This window comes from Pleurodeles waltl, chromosome 10, assembly GCF_031143425.1.
Source record: "Pleurodeles waltl isolate 20211129_DDA chromosome 10, aPleWal1.hap1.20221129, whole genome shotgun sequence".
NCBI classification, from domain to species: Eukaryota; Metazoa; Chordata; class Amphibia; order Caudata; family Salamandridae; genus Pleurodeles; species Pleurodeles waltl.
In genome coordinates this window covers 991366655-991393084 of record NC_090449.1, presented here as the reverse complement: position 1 = coordinate 991393084, position 26430 = coordinate 991366655, and positions in this window count along the sequence as shown.

The following is a 26430-nucleotide window of genomic DNA, read 5'->3' as shown; positions in this document are numbered from 1 at the left end:
TTCTTGAGACAGCGGTGCCCTGTTCAGCGGTGCTGGTCTTGAAGGGCCCTGTTCAGCGGTGCTGGTCTTGAAGGGCCCTGTTCAGCGGTTCTTGAGACGGCGGTGCCCTGTTCAGCGGTGCTGGTCTTGAAGGGCCCTGTTCAGCGGTGCTGGTCTTGAAGGGCCCTGTTCAGCGGTCTTGAGACGGCGGTGCCCTGTTCAGCGGTGCTGGTCTTGAAGGGCCCTGTTCAGCGGTTCTTGAGACGGCGGTGCCCTGTTCAGCGGTGCTGGTCTTGAAGGGCCCTGTTCAGCGGTTCTTGAGACGTCGGTGCCCTGTTCAGCGGTGCTGCTCTTGAAGGGATCTGTTCAGGGGTGATGGTCTTGAAGGGCCCTGTTCAGCGGTGCTGGTCTTGAAGGGCCCTGTTCAGCGGTTCTTGAGATGGCAGTGCCCTGTTCAGCGGTGCTTGTCTTGAAGGGCCCTGTTCAGCGGTTCTTGAAACGGCGGTGCCCTCTTCAGCGGTGCTGGTCTTGAAGGGCCCTGTTCAGCGGTGCTGGTCTTGAAGGGCCCTGTTCAGCGGTTCTTGAGACAGCGGTGCCCTGTTCTGCGGTGCTGGTCTTGAAGGGCCCTGTTCAGCGGTGATGGTCTTGAAGGGCCCTGTTCAGTGGTTCTTTAGATGGCGGTGCCCTGTTCAGCGGTTTTGGTCTTGAAGGGCCCTGTTCAGCGGTTCTTGAGACAGTGGTGCCCTCTTCAGCGGTGCTGGTCTTGAAGGGCCCTGTTCAGTGGTGCTGGTCTTGAAGGGCCCTGTTCAGCGGTTCTTGAGACGGCGGTGCCCTGTTCAGCGGTGCTGGTCTTGAAGAGCTCTGTTCAGCGGTTCTTGAAAAGGCGGTGCCCTGTTCAGCGGTGCTGGTCTTGAAGGGCCCTGTTCAGCGGTGCTGGTCTTAAAGGGCCCTGTTCAGCGGTTCTTGAGACGGCGGTGCCCTGTTCAGCGGTGCTGGTCTTGAAGGGCCCTGTTCAGCGGTGCTGGTCTTGAAGGGCCCTGTTCAGCGGTCCTTGAGACGGCGTGCCCTGTTCAGCGGTGCTGGTCTTGAAGGGCCCTGTTCAGCGGTTCTTGAGACGGCGGTGCCCTGTTCAGCGGTGCTGGTCTTGAAGGGCCCTGTTCAACGGTTCTTCAGACGGCGGTGCCCTGTTCAGCGGTGCTGGTCTTGAAGGGCCCTGTTCAGCGGTTCTTGAGACGGCGGTGCCCTGTTCAGCGGTGCTGGTCTTGAAGGGCCCTGTTCAGCGGTTCTTGAGACGGCGGTGCCCTGTTCAGCGGTGCTGGTCTTGATGGGCCCTGTTCAGCGGTTCTTGAGACGGCGGTGCCCTGTTCAGCGGTGCTGGTCTTGAAGGGCCCTGTTTAGCGGCTCTTGAGACGGCGGTGCCCTGTTCAGCGGTGCTGGTCTTGAAGGGCCCTGTTTAGCGGTTCTTGAAACGGCGGTGCCCTCTTCAGCGGTGCTGGTCTTGAAGGGCCCTGTTCAGCGGTGCTGGTCTTGAAGGGCCCTGTTCAGCGGTGCTGGTCTTGAAGGGCCCTGTTCAGCGGTTCTTGAAACGGCGGTGCCCTCTTCAGCGGTGCTGGTCTTGAAGGGCCCTGTTCAGCGGTGCTGGTCTTGAAGGGCCCTGTTCAGCGGTTCTTGAGACGGCGGTACCCTGTTCAGCGGTGCTGGTCTTGAAGGGCCAAGTTCAGCGGTGCTGGTCTTGAAGGGCCCTGTTCAGCGGTTCTTGAGACGGCAGTGCCCTGTTCAGCGGTGCTGGTCTTGAAGGGCCCTGTTCAGCGGTTCTTGAGACGGCGTTGCCCTGTTCAGCGGTGCTGGTCTTGAAGGGCCCTGTTCAGAGGTTCTTGAGACGGCGGTGCCCTGTTCAGCGGTGCTGGTCTTGAAGGGCCCTGTTCAGCAGTGCTGGTCTTGAAGGGCCCTGTTCAGCGGTTCTTGAGACGGCGGTGCCCTGTTCAGCGGTGCTGGTCTTGAAGGGCCCTGTTCAGCGGTGCTGGTCTTGAAGGGCCCTGTTCAGCGGTTCTTGAGACGGCGTTGCCCTTTTCAGCAGTGCTGGTCTTGAAGGGCCCTGTTCAGCGGTTCTTGAGACGGCGGTGCCCTGTTCAGCGGTGCTGGTCTTGAAGGGCCCTGTTCAGCGGTGCTGGTCATGAAGGGCCCTGTTCAGCGGTTCTTGAGAAGGCGGTGCCCTGTTCAGCGGTGCTGGTCTGGAAGGGCCCTGTTCAGCGGTGCTGGTCTTGAAGGGCCCTGTTCAGCGGTTCTTGAGACGCCGGTGCCCTGTTCAGCGGTGCTGGTCTTGAAGGGCCATGTTCAGCGGTTCTTGAGACGGCGGTGCCCTGTTCAGCGGTGCTGGTCTTGAAGGGCCCTGTTCAGCGGTGCTGATCTTGAAGGGCCCTGCTCAGCGGTTCTTGAGACGGCGGTGCCCTGTTCAGCGGTGCTGGTCTTGAAGGGCCCTGTTCAGCCGTGCTGGTCTTGAAGGGCCCTGTTCACCGGTGCTGGTCTTGAAGGGCCCTGTTCAGCGGTTCTTGAGATGGCGGTGCCCTGTTCAGCGGTGCTGGTCTTGAAGGGCCCTGTTCAGCGGTTCTTGAGACGGCGGTACCCTGTTCAGCGGTGCTGGTCTTGAAGGGCCCTGTTCAGCGGTGCTGGTCTTGAAGGGCCCTGTTCAGCGGTTCTTGAGACGGCAGTGCCCTGTTCAGCGGTGCTGGTCTTGAAGTGACCTGTTCAGCGGTTCTTCAGACGGCGGTACCCTGTTCAGCGGTGCTGGTCTTGAAGGGCCCTGTTCAGCGGTTCTTGAGACGGCGGTGCCCTGTTCAGCGGTGCTGGTCTTGAAGGGCCCTGTTCAGCGGTTCTTGAGACGGCGGTGCCCTGTTCAGCGGTGCTGGTCTTGAAGGGCCCTGTTCAGCGGTTCTTGAGAAGGCGGTGCCCTGTTCAGCGGTGCTGGTCTTGAAGGGCCCTGTTCAGCGGTGCTGGTCTTAAAGGGCCCTGTTCAGCGGTTCTTGAGACGGCGGTGCCCTGTTCAGCGGTGCTGGTCTTGAAGGGCCCTGTTCAGCGGTGCTGGTCTTGAAGGGCCCTGTTCAGCGGTTCTTGAGACGCGTGCCCTGTTCAGCGGTGCTGGTCTTGAAGGGCCCTGTTCAGCGGTTCTTGAGACGGCGGTGCCCTTTTCAGCGGTGCTGGTCTTGAAGGGCCCTGTTCAGCGGTTCTTGAGACGGCGGTGCCCTGTTCAGCGGTGCTGGTCTTGAAGGGCCCTGTTCAGCGTTTCATGAGACGGCGGTGCCCTGATCAGCGGTGCTGGTCTTGATGGGCCCTGTTCAGCGGTTCTTGAGACGGCGGTGCCCTGTTCAGCGGTGCTGGTCTTGATGGGCCCTGTTCAGCGGTTCTTGAGACTGCGGTACCCTGTTCAGCGGTGCTGGTCTTGAAGGGCCCTGTTCAGCAGTTCTTGAGACGGCGGTGCCCTGTTCAACGGTGCTGGTCTTGAAGGGCCCTGTTCAGCGGTGCTGGTCTTGAAGGGCCCTGTTCAGTGGTTCTTGAGACGGCGGTGCCCTGTTCAGCGGTGCTGGTCTTGAAGGGCCCTGTTCAGCGGTTCTTGAGACGGCGGTGCCCTGTTCAGCGGTGCTGGTCTTGAAGGGCCCTGTTCAGCGGTTCTTTAGACGGCGGTGCCCTGTTCAGCGGTGCTGGTCTTGAAGGGCCCTGTTCAGCAGTGCTGGTCTTGAAGAGCCCTGTTCAGCGGTTCTTGAGACGGTGGTGCCCTGTTCAGCGGTGCTGGTCTTGAAGGGCCCTGTTCAGCGGTTCTTGAGACGGCGGTGCCCTGTTCAGCGGTGCTGGTCTTGAAGGGCCCTGTTCAGCGGTTCTTTAGACGGCGGTGCCCTGTTCAGCGGTTCTGGTCTTGAAGAGCCCGGTTCAGCGGGGCTGGTCTTGAAGGGCCCTGTTCAGCGGTTCTTGAGATGGCGGTGCCCTGTTTAGCGGTGCTGGTCTTGAAGGGCCCTGTTCAGCGGTTCTTGAAACGGCGGTGCCCTCTTCAGCGGTGCTGGTCTTGAAGGGCCCTGTTCAGCGGTGCTCGTCTTGAAGGGCCCTGTTCAGCGGTGCTGGTCTGGAAGGGCCCTGTTCAGCGGTTCTTGAGATGGCGGTGCCCTGTTCAGCGGTGCTGGTCTTGAAGGGCCCTGTTCAGCGGTTCTTGAAACGGCGGTGCCCTCTTCAGCGGTGCTGGTCTTGAAGGGCCCTGTTCAGCGGTGCTGGTCTTGAAGGGCCCTGTTCAGCGGTTCTTCAGACGGCAGTGCCCTGTTCAGCAGTGCTGGTCTTGAAGGGCCCTGTTCAGCGGTTCTTGAGACGGCGGTGCCCTGTTCAGCGGTGCTGGTCTTGAAGGGCCCTGTTCAGCGGTTCTTGAGACAGCGGTGCCCTGTTCAGCGGTGCTGGTCTTGAAGGGCCCTGTTCAGCGGTTCTTGAGACAGCGGTGCCCTGTTCAGCGGTGCTGGTCTTGAAGGGCCCTGTTCAGCGGTTCTTGAGACGGCGGTGCCCTGTTCAGCGGTGCTGGTCTTGAAGGGCCCTGTTTAGCGGTTCTTGAGACGGCGGTGCCCTGTTCATCGGTGCTGGTCTTGAAGGGCCCTGTTCAGCGGTGCTGGTCTTGAAGGGCCCTGTTCAGCGGTTCTTGAGACGGCGGTGCCCTTTTCAGCAGTGCTGGTCTTGAAGGGCCCTGTTCAGCTGTTCTTGAGACGGCGGTGCCCTGTTCAGCGGTGCTGGTCTTGAAGGGCGCTGTTCAGCGGTGCTGGTCTTGAAGGGCCCTGTTCAGCGGTTCTTAAGACGGCGGTGCCCTGTTCAGCGGTGCTGGTCTGGAAGGGCCCTGTTCAGCGGTGCTGGTCTTGAAGGGCCCTGTTCAGCGGTTCTTGAGACGCCGGTGCCCTGTTCAGCGGTGCTGGTCTTGAAGGGCCCTGTTCAGCGGTTCTTGAGACGGCGGTGCCCTGTTCAGCAGTGCTGGTCTTGAAGGGCCCTGTTCAGCGGTGCTGGTCTTGAAGGGCCCTGTTCAGCGGTTCTTGAGACGGCAGTGCCATGTTCAGCGGTGCTGGTCTTGAAGTGACCTGTTCAGCGGTTCTTGAGACGGCGGTGCCCTGTTCAGCGTGCTGGTCTTGAAGGGCCCTGTTCAGCGGTGCTGGTCTTGAAGGGCCCTGTTCAGCGGTTCTTGAGACGGCGGTGCCCTGTTCAGCGGTGCTGGTCTTGAAGGGCCCTGTTCAGCGGTTCTTGAGATGGCGGTGCCCTGTTCAGCGGTGCTGGTCTTGAAGGGCCCTGTTCAGCGGTTCTTGAGACGGCGGTGCCCTGTTCAGCGGTGCTGGTCTTGAAGGGCCCTGTTCAGCGGTGCTGGTCTTGAAGGGCCCTGTTCAGCGGTTCTTGAGACGGCGGTGCCCTGTTCAGCGGTGCTGGTCTTGAAGGGCCCTGTTCAGCGGTGCTGGTCTTGAAGGGCCCTGTTCAGCGGTCTTGAGACGGCGGTGCCCTGTTCAGCGGTGCTGGTCTTGAAGGGCCCTGTTCAGCGGTTCTTGAGACGGCGGTGCCCTGTTCAGCGGTGCTGGTCTTGAAGGGCCCTGTTCAGCGGTTCTTGAGACGTCGGTGCCCTGTTCAGCGGTGCTGCTCTTCAAGGGATCTGTTCAGGGGTGATGGTCTTGAAGGGCCCTGTTCAGCGGTTCTTGAGACAGCGGTGCCCTGTTCTGCGGTGCTGGTCTTGAAGGGCCCTGTTCAGCGGTGATGGTCTTGAAGGGCCCTGTTCAGTGGTTCTTGAGATGGCGGTGCCCTGTTCAGCGGTTTTGGTCTTGAAGGGCCCTGTTCAGCGGTTCTTGAGACAGTGGTGCCCTCTTCAGCGGTGCTGGTCTTGAAGGGCCCTGTTCAGTGGTCCTGGTCTTGAAGGGCCCTGTTCAGCGGTTCTTGAGACGGCGGTGCCCTGTTCAGCGGTGCTGGTCTTGAAGAGCTCTGTTCAGCGGTTCTTGAGAAGGCGGTGCCCTGTTCAGCGGTGCTGGTCTTAAAGGGCCCTGTTCAGCGGTTCTTGAGACGGCGGTGCCCTGTTCAGCGGTGCTGGTCTTGAAGGGCCCTGTTCAGCGGTGCTGGTCTTGAAGGGCCCTGTTCAGCGGTTCTTGAGACGGCGTGCCCTGTTCAGCGGTGCTGGTCTTGAAGGGCCCTGTTCAGCGGTTCTTGAGACGGCGGTGCCCTGTTCAGCGGTGCTGGTCTTGAAGGGCCCTGTTCAGCGGTTCTTGAGACGGCGGTGCCCTGTTCAGCGGTGCTGGTCTTGAAGGGCCCTGTTCAGCGGTTCTTGAGACGGCGGTGCCCTGTTCAGCTGTGCTGGTCTTGAAGGGCCCTGTTCAGCGGTTCTTGAGACGGCGGTGCCCTGTTCAGCGGTGCTGGTCTTGATGGGCCCTGTTCAGCGGTTCTTCAGACGGCGGTGCCCTGTTCAGCGGTGCTGGTCTTGAAGGGCCCTGTTCAGCGGCTCTTGAGACGGCGGTGCCCTGTTCAGCGGTGCTGGTCTTGAAGGGCCCTGTTCAGCGGCTCTTGAGACGGCGGTGCCCTGTTCAGCGGTGCTGGTCTTGAAGGGCCCTGTTCAGTGGTTCTTGAGACGGCGGTGCCCTGTTCAGCGGTGCTGGTCTTGAAGGGCCCTGTTCAGCGGTTCTTGAGACGGCGGTGCCCTGTTCAGCGGTGCTGGTCTTGAAGGGCCCTGTTCAGCGGTTCTTGAGACGGCGGTGCCCTGTTCAGCGGTGCTGGTCTTGATGGGCCCTGTTCAGCGGTTCTTGAGACGGCGGTGCCCTGTTCAGCGGTGCTGGTCTTGAAGGGCCCTGTTCAGCGGTTCTTGAGACGGCGGTGCCCTGTTCAGCGGTGCTGGTCTTGAAGGGCCCTGTTCAGCGGTGCTGGTCTTGAAGGGCCCTGTTCAGTGGTTCTTGAGACGGCGGTGCCCTGTTCAGCGGTGCTGGTCTTGAAGGGCCCTGTTCAGCGGTTCTTGAGACGGCGGTGCCCTGTTCAGCGGTGCTGGTCTTGAAGGGCCCTGTTCAGCGGTTCTTTAGATGGCGGTGCCCTGTTCAGCGGTTCTTTAGATGGCGGTGCCCTGTTCAGCGGTGCTGGTCTTGAAGGGCCCTGTTCAGCGGTTCTTGAGACGGCGGTGCACTGTTCAGCGGTGCTGGTCTTGAAGGGCCCTGTTCAGCGGTTCTTGAGAGGGCGGTGCCCTGTTCAGCGGTGCTGGTCTTGAAGGGCCCTGTTCAGCGGTTCTTGAGACGGCGGTGCCCTGTTCAGCGGTGCTGGTCTTGTAGGGCCCTGTTCAGCGGTGCTGGTCTTGAAGGGCCCTGTTCAGCGTGGCTGGTCTTGAAGGGCCCTGTTCAGCGGTTCTTGAGATGGCGGTGCCCTGTTTAGCGGTGCTGGTCTTGAAGGGCCCTGTTCAGCGGTTCTTGAAACGGCGGTGCCCTCTTCAGCGGTGCTGGTCTTGAAGGGCCCTGTTCAGCGGTGCTGGTCTTGAAGGGCCCTGTTCAGCGGTGCTGGTCTTGAAGGGCCCTGTTCAGCGGTTCTTGAGATGGCGGTGCCCTGTTCAGCGGTGCTGGTCTTGAAGGGCCCTGTTCAGCGGTTCTTGAAACGGCGGTGCCCTCTTCAGCGGTGCTGGTCTTGAAGGGCCCTGTTCAGCGGTGCTGTTCTTGAAGGGCCCTGTTCAGCGGTTCTTGAGACGGCGGTGCCCTGTTCAGCGGTGCTGGTCTGGAAGGGCCCTGTTTAGCTGTTCTGGTCTTGAAGGGCCCTGTTCAGCGGTGCTGGTCTTGAAGGGCCCTGTTCAGCGGTTCTTGAGACGGCAGTGCCTTGTTCAGCGGTGCTGGTCTTGAAGGGCCCTGTTCAGCGGTTCTTGAGACGGCGGTGCCCTGTTCAGCGGTGCTGGTCTTGAAGGGCCCTGTTCAGCGGTTCTTGAGACGGCGGTGCCCTGTTCAGCGGTGCTGGTCTTGAAGGGCCCTATTCAGCGGTGCTGGTCTTGAAGGGCCCTGTTCAGTGGTTCTTGAGACGGCATTGCCCTGTTCAGCGGTGCTGGTCTTGAAGGGCCCTGTTCAGCGGTTCTTGAGACGCCGGTGCCCTGTTCAGCGGTGCTGGTCTTGAAGGGCCCTGTTCAGCGGTTCTTGAGACGGCGGTGCCCTGTTCAGCAGTGCTGGTCTTGAAGGGCCCTGTTCAGCGGTGCTGGTCTTGAATGGCCCTGTTCAGCGGTTCTTGAGACGGCAGTGCCATGTTCAGCGGTGCTGGTCTTGAAGTGACCTGTTCAGCGGTTCTTCAGACGGCGGTGCCCTGTTCAGCGGTGCTGGTCTTGAAGGGCCCTGTTCAGCGGTTCTTGAGACGGCGGTGCCCTGTTCAGCGGAGCTGGTCTTGAAGGGCCCTGTTCAGCGGTGCTGGTCTTGAAGGGCCCTGTTCAGCGGTTCTTGAGACGGTGGTGCCCTGTTCAGCGGTGCTGGTCTTGAAGGGCCCTGTTCAGCGGTGCTGGTCTTGAAGGGCCCTGTTCAGCGGTACTTGAGACGGCGGTGCCCTGTTCAGCGGTGCTGGTCTTGAAGGGCCCTGTTCAGCGGTTCTTGAGACGGTGGTGCCCTGTTCAGCGGTGCTGGTCTTAAAGGGCCCTGTTCAGCGGTTCTTGAGACGGCGGTGCCCTGTTCAGCGGTGCTGGTCTTGAAGGGCCCTGTTCAGCGGTGCTGGTCTTGAAGGGCCCTGTTCAGCGGTTCTTGAGACGGCGGTGTCCTGGTTAGCGGTGCTGGTCTTGAAGGGCCCTGTTCAGCGGTTCTGGTCTTGAAGGGCCCTGTTCAGCAGTTCTTGAGACGGCGGTGCCCTGTTCAGCTGTGCTGGTCTTGAAGGGCCCTGTTCAGTGGTTCTTGAGACGGCGGTGCCCTGTTCAGCGGTGCTGTTCTTGAAGGGCCCTGTTCAGCGGTGATGGTCTTGAAGGGCCCTGTTCAGCGGTGCTGGTCTTGAAGGGCCCTGTTCAGCGGTTCTTGAGATGGCAGTGCCCTGTTCAGCGGTGCTGGTCTTGAAGGGCCCTGTTCAGCGGTTCTTGAAACGGCGGTGCCCTATTCAGCGGTGCTGGTCTTGAAGGGCCCTGTTCAGCGGTGCTGGTCTTGAAGGGCCCTGTTCAGCGGTTCTTGAGACAGCGGTGCCCTGTTCAGCGGTGCTGGTCTTGAAGGGCCCTGTTCAGCGGTGCTGGTCTTGAAGGGCCCTGTTCAGTGGTTCTTGAGATGGCGGTGCCCTGTTCAGCGGTGCTGGTCTTGAAGGGCCCTGTTCAGCGGTTCTTGAGACGGCGGTGCCCTCTTCAGCGGTGCTGGTCTTGAAGGGCCCTGTTCAGCGGTGCTTGTCTTGAAGGGCCCTGTTCAGCGGTTCTTGATACAGCGGTGCCCTGTTCTGCGGTGCTGGTCTTGAAGGGCCCTGTTCAGCGGTGATGGTCTTGAAGGGCCCTGTTCAGTGGTTCTTGAGATGGCGGTGCCCTGTTCAGCGGTTTTGGTCTTGAAGGGCCCTGTTCAGCGGTTCTTGAGACAGTGGTGCCCTCTTCAGCGGTGCTGGTCTTGAAGGGCCCTGTTCAGTGGTCCTGGTCTTGAAGGGCCCTGTTCAGCGGTTCTTGAGACGGCGGTGCCCTGTTCAGCGGTGCTGGTCTTGAAGAGCTCTGTTCAGCGGTTCTTGAGAAGGCGGTGCCCTGTTCAGCGGTGCTGGTCTTGAAGGGCCCTGTTCAGCGGTGCTGGTCTTAAAGGGCCCTGTTCAGCGGTTCTTGAGACGGCGGTGCCCTGTTCAGCGGTGCTGGTCTTGAAGGGCCCTGTTCAGCGGTGCTGGTCTTGAAGGGCCCTGTTCAGCGGTTCTTGAGACGGCGTGCCCTGTTCAGCGGTGCTGGTCTTGAAGGGCCCTGTTCAGCGGTTCTTGAGACGGCGGTGCCCTGTTCAGCGGTGCTGGTCTTGAAGGGCCCTGTTCAGCGGTTCTTGAGACGGCGGTGCCCTGTTCAGCGGTGCTGGTCTTGAAGGGCCCTGTTCAGCGGTGCTGGTCTTGAAGGGCCCTGTTCAGTGGTTCTTGAGACGGCGTGCCCTGTTCAGCGGTGCTGGTCTTGAAGGGCCCTGTTCAGCGGTTCTTGAGACGGCGGTGCCCTGTTCAGCGGTGCTGGTCTTGAAGGGCCCTGTTCAGCGGTTCTTTAGATGGCGGTGCCCTGTTCAGCGGTTCTTTAGATGGCGGTGCCCTGTTCAGCGGTGCTGGTCTTGAAGGGCCCTGTTCAGCGGTGCTGGTCTTGAAGGGCCCTGTTCAGCGGTTCTTGAGACGGCGGTGCACTGTTCAGCGGTGCTGGTCTTGAAGGGCCCTGTTCAGCGGTTCTTGAGACGGCGGTGCCCTGTTCAGCGGTGCTGGTCTTGAAGGGCCCTGTTCAGCGGTTCTTGAGACGGCGGTGCCCTGTTCAGCGGTGCTGGTCTTGTAGGGCCCTGTTCAGCGGTGCTGGTCTTGAAGGGCCCTGTTCAGCGTGGCTGGTCTTGAAGGGCCCTGTTCAGCGGTTCTTGAGATGGCGGTGCCCTGTTTAGCGGTGCTGGTCTTGAAGGGCCCTGTTCAGCGGTTCTTGAAACGGCGGTGCCCTCTTCAGCTGTGCTGGTCTTGAAGGGCCCTGTTCAGCGGTGCTGGTCTTGAAGGGCCCTGTTCAGCGGTGCTGGTCTTGAAGGGCCCTGTTCAGCGGTTCTTGAGATGGCAGTGCCCTGTTCAGCGGTGCTGGTCTTGAAGGGCCCTGTTCAGCGGTTCTTGAAACGGCGGTGCCCTCTTCAGCGGTGCTGGTCTTGAAGGGCCCTGTTCAGCGGTGCTGTTCTTGAAGGGCCCTGTTCAGCGGTTCTTGAGACGGCGGTGCCCTGTTCAGCGGTGCTGGTCTTGAAGGGCCCTGTTCAGCGGTGCTGGTCTTGAAGGGCCCTGTTCAACGGTTCTTGAGACGGCAGTGCCCTGTTCAGCGGTGCTGGTCTTGAAGGGCCCTGTTCAGCGGTTCTTGAGACGGCGGTGCCCTGTTCAGCGGTGCTGGTCTTGAAGGGCCCTGTTCAGCGGTTCTTGAGACGGCGGTGCCCTGTTCAGCGGTGCTGGTCTTGAAGGGCCCTATTCAGCGGTGCTGGTCTTGAAGGGCCCTGTTCAGCGGTTCTTGAGACGGCGTTGCCCTGTTCAGCGGTGCTGGTCTTGAAGGGCCCTGTTCAGCGGTTCTTGAGACGCCGGTGCCCTGTTCAGCGGTGCTGGTCTTGAAGGGCCCTGTTCAGCGGTTCTTGAGACGGCGGTGCCCTGTTCAGCAGTGCTGGTCTTGAAGGGCCCTGTTCAGCGGTGCTGGTCTTGAAGGGCCCTGTTCAGCGGTTCTTGAGACGGCAGTGCCATGTTCAGCGGTGCTGGTCTTGAAGTGACCTGTTCAGCGGTTCTTCAGACGGCGGTGCCCTGTTCAGCGGTGCTGGTCTTGAAGGGCCCTGTTCAGCGGTTCTTGAGACGGCGGTGCCCTGTTCAGCGGTGCTGGTCTTGAAGGGCCCTGTTCAGCGGTGCTGGTCTTGAAGGGCCCTGTTCAGCGGTTCTTGAGACGGTGGTGCCCTGTTCAGCGGTGCTGGTCTTGAAGGGCCCTGTTCAGCGGTGCTGGTCTTGAAGGGCCCTGTTCAGCGGTACTTGAGACGGCGGTGCCCTGTTCAGCGGTGCTGGTCTTGAAGGGCCCTGTTCAGCGGTTCTTGAGACGGTGGTGCCCTGTTCAGCGGTGCTGGTCTTAAAGGGCCCTGTTCAGCGGTTCTTGAGACGGCGGTGCCCTGTTCAGCGGTGCTGGTCTTGAAGGGCCCTGTTCAGCGGTGCTGGTCTTGAAGGGCCCTGTTCAGCGGTTCTTGAGACGGCGGTGTCCTGTTCAGCGGTGCTGGTCTTGAAGGGCCCTGTTCAGCGGTTCTGGACTTGAAGGGCCCTGTTCAGCGGTTCTTGAGACGGCGGTGCCCTGTTCAGCTGTGCTGGTCTTGAAGGGCCCTGTTCAGTGGTTCTTGAGACGGCGGTGCCCTGTTCAGCGGTGCTGGTCTTGAAGGGCCCTGTTCAGCGGTTCTTGAGACGGCGGTGCCCTGTTCAGCGGTGCTGTTCTTGAAGGGCCCTGTTCAGCGGTGATGGTCTTGAAGGGCCCTGTTCAGCGGTGCTGGTCTTGAAGGGCCCTGTTCAGCGGTTCTTGAGATGGCAGTGCCCTGTTCAGCGGTGCTGGTCTTGAAGGGCCCTGTTCAGCGGTTCTTGAAACGGCGGTGCCCTATTCAGCGGTGCTGGTCTTGAAGGGCCCTGTTCAGCGGTGCTGGTCTTGAAGGGCCCTGTTCAGCGGTTCTTGAGACAGCGGTGCCCTGTTCAGCGGTGCTGGTCTTGAAGGGCCCTGTTCAGCGGTGCTGGTCTTGAAGGGCCCTGTTCAGTGGTTCTTGAGATGGCGGTGCCCTGTTCAGCGGTGCTGGTCTTGAAGGGCCCTGTTCAGCGGTTCTTGAGACGGCGGTGCCCTGTTCAGCGGTTTTGGTCTTGAAGGGCCCTGTTCAGCGGTTCTTGAGACGGTGGTGCCCTCTTCAGCGGTGCTGTTCTTGAAGGGCCCTATTCAGCGGTGCTGGTCTTGAAGGGCCCTGTTCAGCGGTTCTTGAGACGGCGGTGCCCTGTTCAGCGGTGCTGGTCTTGAAGGGCCCTGTTCAGCGGTTCTTGAGACGGAGGTGCCCTGTTCAGCGGTGCTGGTCTTGAAGGGCCCTGTTCAGCGGTTCTTGAGACGGCGGTGCCCTGTTCAGCAGTGCTGGTCTTAAAGGGCCCTGTTCAGCGGTTCTTGAGACGGCGGTGCCCTGTTCAGCGGTGCTGGTCTTGCAGGGCCCTGTTCAGCGTTGCTGGTCTTGAAGGGCCCTGTTCAGCGGTTCTTGAGACGGCAGTGCCCTGTTCAGCGGTGCGGGTCTTGAAGGGCCCTGTTCAGCGGTTCTTGAGACGGCGGTGCTCTGTTCAGCGGTGCTGGTCTTGAAGGGCCCTGTTCAGCGGTTCTTGAGACGGCAGTGCCCTGTTCAGCGGTGCTGGTTTTGTAGGGCCCTGTTCAGCGGTGCTGGTTTTGAAGGGCCCTGTTCAGCGGGGCTGGTCTTGAAGGGCCCTGTTCAGCGGTTCTTAAAATGGCGGTGCCCTGTTCAGCGGTGCTGGTCTTGAAGGGCCCTGTTCAGCGGTTCTTGAAACGGCGGTGCCCTCTTCAGCGGTGCTGGTATTGAAGGGCCCTGTTCAGCGGTGCTGGTCTTGAAGGGCCCTGTTCAGCGGTGCTGGTCTTGAAGGGCTCTGTTCAGCGGTTCTTGAGATGGCGGTGCCCTGTTCAGCGGTGCTGGTCTTGAAGGGCCCTGTTCAGCGGTTCTTGAAACGGCGGTGCCCTCTTCAGCGGTGCTGGTCTTGAAGGGCCCTGTTCAGCGGTTCTTGAGACGTCGGTACCCTGTTCAGCGGTGCTGGTCTTGAAGGGCCCTGTTCAGCGGTTCTTAAGACGGCAGTGCCCTGTTCAGCTGTGCTGGTCTTGAAGGGACCTGTTCAGCGGTTCTTGAGACGGCGGTGCCCTGTTCAGCGGTGCTGGTCTTGAAGGGCCCTGTTCAGCGGTTCTTGAGACGGCGGTGCCCTGTTCAGCGGTGCTGGTCTTGAAGGGCCCTGTTCAGCGGTGCTGGTCTTGAAGGGCCCTGTTCAGCGGTTCTTGAAACGGCGGTGCCCTCTTCAGCGGTGCTAGTCTTGAAGGGCCCTGTTCAGCAGTGCTGGTCTTGAAGGGCCCTGTTCAGCGGTTCTTGAGACGGCGGTGCCCTGTTCAGCAGTGCTGGTCTTGAAGGGCCCTGTTCAGTGGTTCTTGAGACGGCGGTGCCCTCTTCAGAGGTGCTGGTCTTGAAGGGCCCTGTTCAGCGGATCTTGAGACGGCGGTGCCCTGTTCAGCGTGCTGGTCTTGAAGGGCCCTGTTCAGCGGTGCTGGTCTTGAAGGGCCCTGTTCAGCGGTTCTTGAGACGGCGGTGCCCTGTTCAGCGGTGCTGGTCTTAAGGGCCCTGTTCAGCGGTTCTTGAGATGGCGGTGCCCTGTTCAGCGGTGCTGGTCTTGAAGGGCCCTGTTCAGCGGTTCTTGAGACGGCGGTGCCCTGTTCAGCGGTGCTGGTCTTGAAGGGCCCTGTTCATTGGTGCTGGTCTTGAAGGGCCCTGTTCAGCGGTTCTTGAGATGGCGGTGCCCTTATCAGCGGTGCTGGTCTTGAAGGGCCCTGTTCAGCGGTGCTGGTCTTGAAGGGCCCTGTTCAGCGGTCTTGAGACGGCAGTGCCCTGTTCAGCGGTGCTGGTCTTGAAGGACCCTGTTCAGCGGTTCTTGAGACGGCGGTGCCCTGTTCAGCGGTGCTGGTCTTGAAGGGCCCTGTTCAGCGGTTCTTGAGACGTCGGTGCCCTGTTCAGCGGTGCTGCTCTTGAAGGGATCTGTTCAGGGGTGATGGTCTTGAAGGGCCCTGTTCAGCGGTGCTGGTCTTGAAGGGCCCTGTTCAGCGGTTCTTGAGATGGCAGTGCCCTGTTCAGCGGTGCTGGTCTTGAAGGGCCCTGTTCAGCGGTTCTTGAAACGGCGGTGCCCTCTTCAGCGGTGCTGGTCTTGAAGGGCCCTGTTCAGCGGTGCTGGTCTTGAAGGGCCCTGTTCAGCGGTTCTTGAGACAGCGGTGCCCTGTTCTGCGGTGCTGGTCTTGAAGGGCCCTGTTCAGCGGTGATGGTCTTGAAGGGCCCTGTTCAGTGGTTCTTGAGATGGCGGTGCCCTGTTCAGCGGTTTTGGTCTTGAAGGGCCCTGTTCAGCGGTTCTTGAGACAGTGGTGCCCTCTTCAGCGGTGCTGGTCTTGAAGGGCCCTGTTCAGTGGTCCTGGTCTTGAAGGGCCCTGTTCAGCGGTTCTTGAGACGGCGGTGCCCTGTTCAGCGGTGCTGGTCTTGAAGAGCTCTGTTCAGCGGTTCTTGAGAAGGCGGTGCCCTGTTCAGCGGTGCTGGTCTTGAAGGGCCCTGTTCAGCGGTGCTGGTCTTAAAGGGCCCTGTTCAGCGGTTCTTGAGACGGCGGTGCCCTGTTCAGCGGTGCTGGTCTTGAAGGGCCCTGTTCAGCGGTGCTGGTCTTGAAGGGCCCTGTTCAGCGGTTCTTGAGACGGCGTGCCCTGTTCAGCGGTGCTGGTCTTGAAGGGCCCTGTTCAGCGGTTCTTGAGACGGCGGTGCCCTGTTCAGCGGTGCTGGTCTTGAAGGGCCCTGTTCAGCGGTTCTTGAGACGGCGGTGCCCTGTTCAGCGGTGCTGGTCTTGAAGGGCCCTGTTCAGCGGTTCTTGAGACGGCGGTGCCCTGTTCAGCGGTGCTGGTCTTGAAGGGCCCTGTTCAGCGGTTCTTGAGACGGCGGTGCCCTGTTCAGCGGTGCTGGTCTTGATGGGCCCTGTTCAGCGGTTCTTGAGACGGCAGTGCCCTGTTCAGCGGTGCTGGTCTTGAAGGGCCCTGTTCAGCGGTTCTTGAGACGGCGGTGCCCTGTTCAGCGGTGCTGGTCTTGAAGGGCCCTGTTCAGCGGTGCTGGTCTTGAAGGGCCCTGTTCAGTGGTTCTTGAGACGGCGGTGCCCTGTTCAGCGGTGCTGGTCTTGAAGGGCCCTGTTCAGTGGTTCTTGAGACGGCGGTGCCCTGTTCAGCGGTGCTGGTCTTGAAGGGCCCTGTTCAGCGGTTCTTGAGACGGCGGTGCCCTGTTCAGCGGTGCTGGTCTTGAAGGGCCCTGTTCAGCGGTTCTTGAGACGGCGGTGCCCTGTTCAGCGGTGCTGGTCTTGATGGGCCCTGTTCAGCGGTTCTTGAGACGGCGGTGCCCTGTTCAGCGGTGCTGGTCTTGAAGGGCCCTGTTCAGCGGTTCTTGAGACGGCGGTGCCCTGTTCAGCGGTGCTGGTCTTGAAGTGCCCTGTTCAGCGGTGCTGGTCTTGAAGGGCCCTGTTCAGTGGTTCTTGAGACGGCGGTGCCCTGTTCAGCGGTGCTGGTCTTGAAGGGCCCTGTTCAGCGGTTCTTGAGACGGCGGTGCCCTGTTCAGCGGTGCTGGTCTTGAAGGGCCCTGTTCAGCGGTTCTTTAGATGGCGGTGCCCTGTTCAGCGGTTCTTTAGATGGCGGTGCCCTGTTCAGCGGTGCTGGTCTTGAAGGGCCCTGTTCAGCGGTGCTGGTCTTGAAGGGCCCTGTTCAGCGGTTCTTGAGACGGCGGTGCACTGTTCAGCGGTGCTGGTCTTGAAGGGCCCTGTTCAGCGGTTCTTGAGACGGCGGTGCCCTGTTCAGCGGTGCTGGTCTTGTAGGGCCCTGTTCAGCGGTGCTGGTCTTGAAGGGCCTTGTTCAGCGTGGCTGGTCTTGAAGGTCCCTGTTCAGCGGTTCTTGAGATGGCGGTGCCCTGTTTAGCGGTGCTGGTCTTGAAGGGCACTGTTCAGCGGTTCTTGAAACGGCGGTGCCCTCTTCAGCGGTGCTGGTCTTGAAGGGCCCTGTTCAGCGGTGCTGGTCTTGAAGGGCCCTGTTCAGCGGTGCTGGTCTTGAAGGGCCCTGTTCAGCGGTTCTTGAGATGGCGGTGCCCTGTTCAGCGGTGCTGGTCTTGAAGGGCCCTGTTCAGCGGTTCTTGAAACGGCGGTGCCCTCTTCAGCGGTGCTGGTCTTGAAGGGCCCTGTTCAGCGGTGCTGTTCTTGAAGGGCCCTGTTCAGCGGTTCTTGAGACGGCGGTGCCCTGTTCAGCGGTGCTGGTCTGGAAGGGCCCTGTTTAGCTGTTCTGGTCTTGAAGGGCCCTGTTCAGCGGTGCTGGTCTTGAAGGGCCCTGTTCAGCGGTTCTTGAGACGGCAGTGCCCTGTTCAGCGGTGCTGGTCTTGAAGGGCCCTGTTCAGCGGTTCTTGAGACGGCGGTGCCCTGTTCAGCGGTGCTGGTCTTGAAGGGCCCTGTTCAGCGTTTCTTGAGACGGCGGTGCCCTGTTCAGCGGTGCTGGTCTTGAAGGGCCCTATTCAGCGGTGCTGGTCTTGAAGGGCCCTGTTCAGCGGTTCTTGAGACGGCGTTGCCCTGTTCAGCGGTGCTGGTCTTGAAGGGCCCTGTTCAGCGGTTCTTGAGACGGCGGTGCCCTGTTCAGCGGTGCTGGTCTTGATGGGCCCTGTTCAGCGGTTCTTGAGACGGCGGTGCCCTGTTCAGCGGTGCTGGTCTTGAAGGGCCCTGTTCAGCGGTTCTTGAGACGGCGGTGCCCTGTTCAGCGGTGCTGGTCTTGAAGGGCCCTGTTCAGCGGTGCTGGTCTTGAAGGGCCCTGTTCAGTGGTTCTTGAGACGGCGGTGCCCTGTTCAGCGGTGCTGGTCTTGAAGGGCCCTGTTCAGCGGTTCTTGAGACGGCGGTGCCCTGTTCAGCGGTGCTGGTCTTGAAGGGCCCTGTTCAGCGGTTCTTTAGATGGCGGTGCCCTGTTCAGCGGTTCTTTAGATGGCGGTGCCCTGTTCAGCGGTGCTGGTCTTGAAGGGCCCTGTTCAGCGGTGCTGGTCTTGAAGGGCCCTGTTCAGCGGTTCTTGAGACGGCGGTGCACTGTTCAGCGGTGCTGGTCTTGAAGGGCCCTGTTCAGCGGTTCTTGAGACGCCGGTGCCCTGTTCAGCGGTGCTGGTCTTGAAGGGCCCTGTTCAGCGGTTCTTGAGACGGCGGTGCCCTGTTCAGCGGTGCTGGTCTTGTAGGGCCCTGTTCAGCGGTGCTGGTCTTGAAGGGCCCTGTTCAGCGTGGCTGGTCTTGAAGGGCCCTGTTCAGCGGTTCTTGAGATGGCGGTGCCCTGTTTAGCGGTGCTGGTCTTGAAGGGCCCTGTTCAGCGGTTCTTGAAACGGCGGTGCCCTCTTCAGCGGTGCTGGTCTTGAAGGGCCCTGTTCAGCGGTGCTGGTCTTGAAGGGCCCTGTTCAGCGGTGCTGGTCTTGAAGGGCCCTGTTCAGCGGTTCTTGAGATGGCGGTGCCCTGTTCAGCGGTGCTGGTCTTGAAGGGCCCTGTTCAGCGGTTCTTGAAACGGCGGTGCCCTCTTCAGCGGTGCTGGTCTTGAAGGGCCCTGTTCAGCGGTGCTGTTCTTGAAGGGCCCTGTTCAGCGGTTCTTGAGACGGCGGTGCCCTGTTCAGCGGTGCTGGTCTGGAAGGGCCCTGTTTAGCTGTTCTGGTCTTGAAGGGCCCTGTTCAGCGGTGCTGGTCTTGAAGGGCCCTGTTCAGCGGTTCTTGAGACGGCCGTGCCCTGTTCAGCGGTGCTGGTCTTGAAGGGCCCTGTTCAGCGGTTCTTGAGACGGCGGTGCCCTGTTCAGCGGTGCTGGTCTTGAAGGGCCCTGTTCAGCGGTTCTTGAGACGGCGGTGCCCTGTTCAGCGGTGCTGGTCTTGAAGGGCCCTATTCAGCGGTGCTGGTCTTGAAGGGCCCTGTTCAGTGGTTCTTGAGACGGCGTTGCCCTGTTCAGCGGTGCTGGTCTTGAAGGGCCCTGTTCAGCAGTTCTTGAGACGGCGGTGCCCTCTTCAGCAGTGCTGGTCTTGAAGGGCCCTGTTTAGCGGTTCTTGAGACTGCGGTGCCCTGTTCATCGGTGCTGGTCTTGAAGGGCCCTGTTCAGCGGTGCTGGTCTTGAAGGGCCCTTTTCAGCGTTGCTGGTCTTGAAGGGCCCTGTTCAGCGGTTCTTGAGACGGCGGTGCCGTTTTCAGCAGTGCTGGTCTTGAAGGGCCCTGTTCAGCGGTTCTTGAGACGGCGGTGCCCTGTTCAGCGGTGCTGGTCTTGAAGGGCCCTGTTCAGCGGTGCTGGTCTTGAAGGGCCCTGTTCAGCGGTTCTTGAGACGGCGGTGCCCTGTTCAGCGGTGCTGGTCTGGAAGGGCCCTGTTCAGCGGTGCTGGTCTTGAAGGGCCCTGTTCAGCGGTTCTTGAGACGCCGGTGCCCTGTTCAGCGGTGCTGGTCTTGAAGGGCCCTGTTCAGCGGTTCTTGAGACGGCGGTGCCCTGTTCAGCGGTGCTGGTCTTGATGGGCCCTGTTCAGCGGTTCTTGAGACGGCGGTGCCCTGTTCAGCGGTGCTGGTCTTGAAGGGCCCTGTTCAGCGGTTCGTGAGACGGCGGTGCCCTGTTCAGCGGTGCTGGTCTTGAAGGGCCCTGTTCAGCGGTGCTGGTCTTGAAGGGCCCTGTTCAGTGGTTCTTGAGACGGCGGTGCCCTGTTCAGCAGTGCTGGTCTTGAAGGGCCCTGTTCAGCGGTTCTTGAGACGGCGGTGCCCTGTTCAGCGGTGCTGGTCTTGAAGGGCCCTGTTCAGCGGTTCTTTAGATGGCGGTGCCCTGTTCAGCGGTTCTTTAGATGGCGGTGCCCTGTTCAGCGGTGCTGGTCTTGAAGGGCCCTGTTCAGCGGTGCTGGTCTTGAAGGGCCCTGTTCAGCGGTTCTTGAGACGGCGGTGCACTGTTCAGCGGTGCTGGTCTTGAAGGGCCCTGTTCAGCGGTTCTTGAGACGCCGGTGCCCTGTTCAGCGGTGCTGGTCTTGAAGGGCCCTGTTCAGCGGTTCTTGAGACGGCGGTGCCCTGTTCAGCGGTGCTGGTCTTGTAGGGCCCTGTTCAGCGGTGCTGGTCTTGAAGGGCCCTGTTCAGCGTGGCTGGTCTTGAAGGGCCCTGTTCAGCGGTTCTTGAGATGGCGGTGCCCTGTTTAGCGGTGCTGGTCTTGAAGGGCCCTGTTCAGCGGTTCTTGAAACGGCGGTGCCCTCTTCAGCGGTGCTGGTCTTGAAGGGCCCTGTTCAGCGGTGCTGGTCTTGAAGGGCCCTGTTCAGCGGTGCTGGTCTTGAAGGGCCCTGTTCAGCGGTTCTTGAGATGGCGGTGCCCTGTTCAGCGGTGCTGGTCTTGAAGGGCCCTGTTCAGCGGTTCTTGAAACGGCGGTGCCCTCTTCAGCGGTGCTGGTCTTGAAGGGCCCTGTTCAGCGGTGCTGTTCTTGAAGGGCCCTGTTCAGCGGTTCTTGAGACGGCGGTGCCCTGTTCAGCGGTGCTGGTCTGGAAGGGCCCTGTTTAGCTGTTCTGGTCTTGAAGGGCCCTGTTCAGCGGTGCTGGTCTTGAAGGGCCCTGTTCAGCGGTTCTTGAGACGGCCGTGCCCTGTTCAGCGGTGCTGGTCTTGAAGGGCCCTGTTCAGCGGTTCTTGAGACGGCGGTGCCCTGTTCAGCGGTGCTGGTCTTGAAGGGCCCTGTTCAGCGGTTCTTGAGACGGCGGTGCCCTGTTCAGCGGTGCTGGTCTTGAAGGGCCCTATTCAGCGGTGCTGGTCTTGAAGGGCCCTGTTCAGTGGTTCTTGAGACGGCGTTGCCCTGTTCAGCGGTGCTGGTCTTGAAGGGCCCTGTTCAGCAGTTCTTGAGACGGCGGTGCCCTCTTCAGCAGTGCTGGTCTTGAAGGGCCCTGTTTAGCGGTTCTTGAGACTGCGGTGCCCTGTTCATCGGTGCTGGTCTTGAAGGGCCCTGTTCAGCGGTGCTGGTCTTGAAGGGCCCTTTTCAGCGTTGCTGGTCTTGAAGGGCCCTGTTCAGCGGTTCTTGAGACGGCGGTGCCGTTTTCAGCAGTGCTGGTCTTGAAGGGCCCTGTTCAGCGGTTCTTGAGACGGCGGTGCCCTGTTCAGCGGTGCTGTTCTTGAAGGGCCCTGTTCAGCGGTGCTGGTCTTGAAGGGCCCTGTTCAGCGGTTCTTGAGACGGCGGTGCCCTGTTCAGCGGTGCTGGTCTGGAAGGGCCCTGTTCAGCGGTGCTGGTCTTGAAGGGCCCTGTTCAGCGGTTCTTGAGACGCCGGTGCCCTGTTCAGCGGTGCTGGTCTTGAAGGGCCCTGTTCAGCGGTTCTTGAGACGGCGGTGCCCTGTTCAGCAGTGCTGGTCTTGAAGGGCCCTGTTCTGCGGTGCTGATCTTGAAGGGCCCTGCTCAGCGGTTCTTGAGACGGCGGTGCCCTGTTCAGCGGTGCTGGTCTTGAAGGGCCCTGTTCAGCCGTGCTGGTCTTGAAGGGCCCTGTTCACCGGTTCTTGAGACGGCGGTGCCCTGTTCAGCGGTGCTGGTCTTGAAGGGCCCTGTTCAGCGGTTCTTGAGACGGCGGTGCCCTGTTCAGCGGTGCTGGTCTTGAAGGGCCCTGCTCAGCGGTTCTTGAGACGGCGGTGCCCTGTTCAGCGATGCTTGTCTTGATGGGCCCTGTTCAGCGGTTCTTGAGACGGCGGTGTCCTGTTCAGCGGTGCTGGTCTTGATGGGCCCTGTTCAGCGGTTCTTGAGACGGTGGTGCCCTGTTCAGCGGTGCTGGTCTTGAAGGGTCCTGTTCAGCGGTTCTTGAGACGGCGGTGCCCTGTTCAGCGGTGCTGGTCTTGAAGGGCCCTGTTCAGCGGTGCTGGTCTTGAAGGGCCCTGTTCAGCGGTTCTTGAGACGGCAGTGCCCTGTTCAGCGGTGCTGGTCTTGTAGGGCCCTGTTCAGCGGTGCTGGTCTTGAAGGGCCCTGTTCAGTGGGGCTGGTCTTGAAGGGCCCTGTTCAGCGGTTCTTGAGATGGCGGTGCCCTGTTCAGCGGTGCTGGTCTTGAAGGGCCCTGTTCAGCGGTTCTTGAAACGGCGGTGCCCTCTTCAGCGGTGCTGGTCTTGAAGGGCCCTGTTCAGCGGTGCTGGTCTTGAAGGGCCCTGTTCAGCGGTTCTTGAGATGGCGGTGCCCTGTTCAGCGGTGCTGGTCTTGAAGGGCCCTGTTCAGCGGTTCTTGAAACGGCGGTGCCCTCTTCAGCGGTGCTGGTCTTGAAGGGCCCTGTTCAGCGGTGCTGGTCTTGAAGGGCCCTGTTCAGCGGTTCTTGAGACGGCGGTACCCTGTTCAGCGGTGCTGGTCTTGAAGGGCCCTGTTCAGCGGTTCTTGAGACGGCAGTGCCCTGTTCAGCGGTGCTGGTCTCGAAGGGCCCTGTTCAGCGGTTCTTGAGACGGCGGTGCCCTGTTCAGTGGTGCTGGTCTTGAAGGGCCCTGTTCAGCGGTTCTTGAGACGGCGGTGCCCTGTTCAGCGGTGCTGGTCTTGAAGGGCCCTGTTCAGCGGTGCTGGTCTTGAAGGGCCCTGTTCAGCAGTTCTTGAGACGGCGGTGCCCTGTTCAGCGGTGCTGGTCTTGAAGGGCCCTGTTCAGCGGTTCTTGAGACAGCGGTGCCCTGTTCAGCGGTGCTGGTCTTGAAGGGCCCTGTTTGGCGGTTCTTGAGACGGCGGTGCCCTGTTCAGCGGTGCTGGTCTTGAAGGGCCCTGTTCAGCAGTGCTGGTCTTGAAGGGCCCTGTTCAGCGGTTCTTGAGACAGCGGTGCCCTGTTCAGCAGTGCTGGTCTTGAAGGGCCCTGTTCAGCGATTCTTGAGACGGCGGTGCCCTGTTCAGCGGTGCTGGTCTTGAAGGGCCCTGTTCAGCGGTGCTGGTCTTGAAGGGCCCTGTTCAACGGTTCTTGAGACGGCGGTGCCCTGTTCAGCGGTGGTGGTCTGGAAGGGCCCTGTTCAGCGGTGCTTGTCTTGAAGGGCCCTGTTCAGCGGTTCTTGAGACGGCAGTGCCCTGTTCAGCAGTGCTGGTCTTGAGCGCCCTGTTCAGCGGTTCTTGAGACGGCGGTGCCCTGTTCAGCGGTGCTGGTCTTGAAGGGCCCTGTTCAGCGGTGCTGGTCTTGAAGGGCCCTGCTCAGCGGTTCTTGAGACGGCGGTGCCCTGTTCAGCGGTGCTGGTCTTGAAGGGCCCTGTTCAGCCGTGCTGGTCTTGAAGGGCCCTGTTCAGCGGTTCTTGAGACGGCGTGCCCTGTTCAGCGGTGTTGGTCTTGAAGGGCCCTGTTCAGCGGTTCTTGAGACGGCGGTGCCCTGTTCAGCGGTGCTGGTCTTGAAGGGCCCTGTTCAGTGGTTCTTGAGACGGCGGTGTCCTGTTCTGCGGTTCTTCACATGTGTCTCCTGGGCACCAGATCCGGACAATAGATGGTGTTCACTCGCCATCCGACTTCTTGCTTGCTGTGCCCTCCTGTGCTGGTGTCCCGTGCCCGTGGGTGTCCTCCTTCACCCCAGGAATGGGGCTGGTTGGGCCCTCCTGGGCTGCTCGCCTGCTGCCAGACTTGTCGGCCGTACTGCCCTTGCCATCCTTCCTTGAGTCTCTGTGGCCCTTGCCTCCCTTTGTTGATGTGCCAGGTGGCACCACACTTCCTGACGGTGCCAGGGTGGTGGCTGTGGAGGCTGCCGTCTCTGTCCTCTCGCGCCAGGCCTTGCCTTTTTTTGATTTTTTTCCAGGGGGTGGGCTGGCTGTCCCTTTGCTGCTGGCCGATGTAGCTGCCCTCGAAGGTGGTGGACTCCAATATCCCTGGACTATGGTCCTTGTAGGTCCAGGGGTTGTGGTGGCTGAGGTGCTGATTGGACTTTTACGAGATGGAGGGGGTGGGTCAGGTGATGGAAAGAGGTTCAATTTTGAGAGGAAAAGCTTTTTCGGAGCAATGGAAAGGGTAGGTGGAGTGGGTATGGGAGTGGAGGAAGAGGATGTGGTTGTAGGAGAGTCAAGTGTGCTGTCTTTGGGTGCAGGTGTTTGCGACGGAGGCTGTCGTGAGGTGGATGGCTGTTGGGTGGGTGGCTGCCTGCGTTTGTGTGGTTTGGATGAGGGGGTGACAGACACAGTGGGAGAGGACACAGGGGATGTGTAAATGGCAGTGGGGGGTGACTGCACGTGTGCAGAGTGTTCTAGTGGGTGTGCTGGTGATGGACGTAGTGGATGATGATGTTGTGCATGCAAGTGTGAGTGGAGACGTCACAGGGAGGGAGGAGGGAGATGACGAGGAGGGGGACACAGAGGAGCTAGTGGCTGTTGGCATGTCTGCATGTGGTTGTTGCTTGTGTGAATGCTTGTGGGATGTGTGGTGCTTATATTTGGATGAGCTGCCCTTGGGTGTTGAGGTGTGTGCAGGCTGGTCTGTAGGTGTGTCTGGGATAAGCAGAGGAACAGGCGAGTGGGACTGGGTGGAGGGAGTTGGAGGAGGGAGGCTGGAGACAGGGACAATGGCTGCCGTCAGTGCTGAGGCCAGAGCGTTGAACGATCGCTGATGGGCAGCCTGACCCGAATGAATGCCCTCCAGGTATGCATTGCTCCGATGCACCTCCCTTTCTACCCCCTGGATGGCATTCAAAAGGGTAGACTGCCCAACAATGAGCATCCGGAGGAGGTCAATGACCTCCTCACTGAGGGCAGCAGGGGTAACTGGGGCAGGGCCTGAGGTGCCTGGGGCGAAGGAGATGCCCGCCTTGGTGTGCGAGCGGGCACGGGGCGAACGCTGAGGGGTTGCTTGGAGGGCGGAGCTGGTACGCTGGGTGGCGGCTGTACCTGTTGTTGCGGTGGGCACTGATGTTGCCGCCACCAGTAGGGAGCTCCCTTCCGAGGACATGTCGGTGTCGCTGATGTCTCCACGTGTCCCCGTTGTGGAGCCCCCCTCGCCCTCCGTCTCACTGGTCAATTCAGAGTCTGTTGCATGGCCCTACGGGGCCATGTGAGATGCAGCTCCCTCGTGCTCCAAAGCCACTTCTCCTCCGCCAGATGATGCTAATGCACACATGAACAGGAAGAGCAGACAAAAAAAGGGGGGGGACATAAAGACATATTGAGTGCATGCATTGGCAACACAGTTGGCGGAGAGGACAGACACAGAAGCCCCCTGCACTACGCCGCACACTTGGGGTACACTACGCAATCAGTGAGACCTGGCCTACAAGCCAATGGACGACAACTGCACACATAGGTGACACAGGGCCATGCCTTACGGAGGGGACTAGCCTACAGAAAGCGCCCTGGCCTAGGGATAGCCACATCCCTCCTCCCCCACCCAGACACCTCCACCGCAGACTAAGATAGCAGAATGTGCTTGTACTCACCCCCTTGTGTCTGCTGTGATGTCCTCACGCGCCCATCCAAATCGGGGTAGGCCACCGCCAGGATCCGGGACATCAGGGGGGTCAATAGATGACTGGCACCCCTCATACGTTGGGAGGCCATCCCGAGCAGAGCCTCCGCGGTCTTTCTGCTCCCGCAGCGGATGTCCTCCCACCTCTTGCGGCAGTGGGTGCCCCGTCTGTTGTGGACCCCCAGGGTCCGGACGTCCTTGGCGATGGCACGCCATAGGTCTATTTTGTGATGGGCGCTGGCCTATGTGACACGTACAGGGAGAGAAAAAAAAATATCAACATTTTCTGCATGCTCGATGTGAGTGGCCCCCCTCCCCACCCTTGCCATGTGGCACATGCTCTCATCTGTTGTTTGATGCATGCCTCATTCGCTCCCCTCCGCACCGTCATTCATTCACACCACTCAACCCAGGCATAGGCCACAAAACATGGTTCCAGTGTACTTACCTGTTGGTCTGGAGGACCGTAGAGTAGCGCATACTGGGGGAGGACCCCATCCACGAGTTTTTCCAATTCTTCAGAAGTGAAGGCAGGGGCCCTTTCCCCAGTCGCAGCAGCCATTGTCTCTTCCAGACCGAGGTCACAGCAGCACTTGCAGTATAGGTCCTCTCCTGTGGATGATCAGGTCTCGAGTGATTAAGCAGATAGAAAATGGCGGTCAAGGCCGCGGCGGTGCGTACCGCAACCGCCGGCGCACTTCCTCATTGGCTCCTGAAACCCATAGGGTTCAATGTTAACCAATGCGGCTTTGCACCACGGTCTTCGACCGCCTACCGCCACGGTGTGCCACGCCAGCGCATTGACCTCACACCCCACTGTCACACTTCACAGGTCAGGCAGCCGCCATTTCAAGGGCCCACATGGCTTAATTTCTACTGCGTCACACAGGCCTAGGCCTTGCATTGCCACTCATACAAGCCATTCAATGCATTGAGAATCGTGTTCTGTGCAAGCTGTGTGAAGGTACCTGTGGGTTGCTTGACTCTGTGCTCCATGTTGTCCTTCCTAGGCACCGTCCGCTGGGACTTGCGAGGAGATGGAGGAATGTTCCCGTGTACAGACCGCTGGTGGACCTGTCGACAATGGAAGAAAGACATGCCATACTGACATACAGACTTGACCGTGCCACTATACAGGAACTGTGTGCCCAGCTGGAGCCAGACCTGATGTCACCCATCCGCCAACCCACAGGGATCCCCCCTCTAGTGCAGGTTCTGTCAGTACTCCATTTTTTGGCAAGTGGGTCATTTCAATCTACAGTGGCCATTTCATCAGGGATTTCCCAGCCTATGTTTTCTAAGGTATTGTCCAGAGTGTTGTCTGCCCTGATGAAATACATGCGGAGCTACATTGTTTTCCCTGAGGTGGGGGATTTGGCTACAGTGAAGGGTGATTTCTATGCCCTTGGACATATTCCCAACATCATTGGTGCCATTGATGGGACCCATGTGGCTTTGGTTCCCTCCAGAGAAAGTGAACAGGTGTACAGGAACCGAAAAAATTATCATTCGATGAATGTCCAGGTGGTCTGTTTGGCTGACCAGTACATCTCCCATGTAAATGCCAAGTTCCCTGGGTCAGTGCATGACGCGTACATCATGCGAAATAGCAGCATCCCTTATGTGATGGAACTGCTACAGAGACACTGTGTGTGG